The sequence below is a fragment of the Xenopus laevis genome, chromosome 2L (genome assembly GCF_017654675.1).
Source record: "Xenopus laevis strain J_2021 chromosome 2L, Xenopus_laevis_v10.1, whole genome shotgun sequence".
Lineage (NCBI taxonomy): Eukaryota > Metazoa > Chordata > Amphibia > Anura > Pipidae > Xenopus > Xenopus laevis.
In genome coordinates, this window is record NC_054373.1 from 11063379 (window position 1) to 11066643 (window position 3265).

The following is a 3265-nucleotide window of genomic DNA, read 5'->3' on the forward strand; positions in this document are numbered from 1 at the left end:
CAGCCCTAATTAGTCACCTCCATGAACTTCTTTCATGCTTGTGTTGCTCTCCAACTTTTTTTACATTTGAATGTGGCTCATGGGTAAAAAAGGTTGGGGACCCCTGGTAGAGATATATCATGCAGGTGACATTTCTCCAGTATAGAGAACACATTTTTTTGTTTTTTACCCCTGAGTGTGGTTGCAATCAGACTCTCCTTAAAAATTGAAGAACCTATCCAAAAAAACTGTGACCATGAAATGGTATGGGTCCTTGACCACAAGGCTAAGGAAAGTCCCTCTGTCTTCAACTCCCACCCCCCACCCCCCAGCCAGAAAGCATGTAGGGACAAAAGTCTTCAGACCATCCATAGTTGCAAGGCTACGGAGGATCCCTTTGCCCCCCTTCCTACAAAACACCTACAAGGGTTCAAGGGAGAAGGAGCCTGATGGACACATCCCCCTAGATTGTTGGGCCCAAGTCATAACAAGAGGTAAAATACAGTAAATAGATAGAAATCACAAAAGAATGACCTGACAGATTTTTTTTTTGTGCCATAAGGCTAGGGCTGAGGTGCAAGTGCAGCAATTTTAGTGGCAGTGAAGTAAAGTGCCATCCCATTGGCTGAGGAACTATGGATTAAAGGAAAGGTCCAATCAATGAGGGGTGCCAAATGTTAGGGCATCCAAGAGGATTGCAAGGATTTACCTGATACCCTGGGATGGTGCTCCTGTTAGCAGAAAACTCCACCACCCTGGGGTACTTGGGAACAAGCTGGAAAACCATCCCTACCTGACAAAATTGAATCCAAAAAAATAAACAAGCACTTTAGATGCCACCTGGAGGACAGCCTTCAGAAAGAAAGCCAACAACGCCTAATCCAAGACCCCTTTGGGTGAAATGGGGTCCCTCATTTCCTTCCTTTGCTCCCTCTCTTACTTTACTTAATTTCCTAGGCAAACTTTCTCCTCCTTCCTTCACCCAATAGGTTGGCGGTGTAGGGAATATAACTGACACATTTTACTAGATTCTATATCCATTAAGCCTATGCCAATTACTGTGTGTATATAAGAAAAAGCTGAATATATCATACATTAATGGCTGAGTTATGCCCCATGTACGGGAATTCATTATGTCGACAGCTGCAGTCCTTAGTAATGATATCCATTGTATAAAATACAGGTTATTACCAATTTATCTGCCAGTAGCTTTTATAATGCACCCGTAGGATACCTGTAACAACATTCTAAATCATGGCACAATTTGGGACTCCAGAGTGCACAACGCTTATTGCTCTCATTCGTTTTTTTATTTCTTCTGCTAGTCTAACAGATGTGAGTACCTTAATCCCAAAGCAGCCACCATAACCCAGAGGATCGGGACGGATTTAACTCCTTAATAACCAGTGAGGATGCTGCGTTGCAATTTAACAAGACGCCATAATCACAACATGAACAAATGAATAAAAAAAATGAGGGCTGGTTTTTTTTCCATAACAAATAAAAAAAAAAGCCATTGCCATGCTGCAAGATCTATTTATTTATTAGAGGGAAGGCAGTGCGTGCTAAGCAGCCGTAATTATGGAAAAGCAGCTGGTATTTTTAGAAATGGTTAATCGCCTCAATTTTAACAACAGCTCTCGGTTTATTTAATAAGGAGTGTGTCAGGGGAAGAAATACAATGCGCTACAGATGATTTCCACCCTAGAAGCGGGATATAATGTGGCTCTATTGGAGGCGGATGGCTGTGTCTAAGTAAATCCACAAATGTAACCCCAGTGTTTGTTCTCCATCACTGCCTAATACACTCGGCACTCCAATGTCTTCTCCTTGCAAAAATGATACGACTGCATTGCAGATCTGTCTTCCATCTGTTTGTCTGTAGAAGCCCTCGCCCGGCTCTCCCAAAGGAAAGTGTTATACCCTCATATGAGAAGAACAATGGGCACGCTATTATACGATGCTCATACATAGCTTTATATGGACAGTGGTTTAAGAAATACTCAATTCCACTTAAATTCACACATAATGGGTTATTTTATGGTTGTGTGTATATATATAGATATATATATATATACTGCAAGAAAGTCTCAGTCTCAAACTCACAGGAATCAATATATATATATATAGGAGGGTAATAGAGACTTCTGATACACTGATGGATTTTCAGGGTTGTTTTGGTTTTTTTTAGATAGATTTAAACAACTAGCACCTGGGTTTTTTTTTTGTAGGTTTAACACATTATCATGGATGAGATAGGGATTTCTTCAAAAAAAGTTAAACATTTTTCTAAGTCCCAAAAAGCGCTGGTGTTTTTTCTATATTATGGGTGGTTGGCTGAAAAAGATCGAAAAAATGTATGGGGCTCCCCTCCTTCCCCCCTACATTACCTGACTCATGGCAACTTAACTATACAGTGGGCACATGTGTAGGGCAAAATAAAAATTTTATTTGATGTTTTGAAGGTTTTCTAGGCATTTGTAGTGCTGCTACATATTCCTCCATTGAAATTTGAATTTCGCGCCGTATGCAAATTAACCATCGCTAGCGTAACTTCGCTTCGCTTAGAGAATCAACGCTAGCGCAACTTCGCAACCTTACACTACCCCTAAGCGCAACTTCGGATTTTAGTGAATTTGCGAAGCGCTGGCGAAACTACGCCTGGCGAAGTGCGGCGAAGTTACGCCTGGCACAACTACAAATCTTAGTTAATGTCCCACTTTATATTTATACAAATCTTGCTTTACATAATTCTGCCCTCTCTCATCAGCACATAAGCCGACAGTATAAGATATGAAATGGTTAATCCAGTGGAATAATGGGAGATTGATATTTATTGTGTTTGATACCAAATTGTTTCTCGATTAAGCGACACATTTGTAATATTAATAACAATATGTAGCCTGCTTAGATGGATTGAGTAATATAAGGCTACATTGTGTCTTGTTTTTATCTAGGGGTTTGGTAACTTGTTTTTAACTTGCTGTGTATTTTTGAACATATGTTATACCTTACTGATATACGGTGAATGAATGTGTTAATTGTTTAAATGATTTTGTCTGCAACCATGATTATTTGAGTTTTGTTATAGCTGATGTTTCCCGCCAGTGAGTGAATATAAGGCATGACTGTGAATCATTTGCACTTTGAGAAAGGCCTTGGGGAGGCCGAAACATCAGTCCTGTGTAACTAATAAATTCTTTATTTTTCTCTATAAGACCTATGAGTGCGGATCTTTCTACAGTTCTTGGAGATATTTTGTTGTTTCTGCACCCAGGCAAATTAA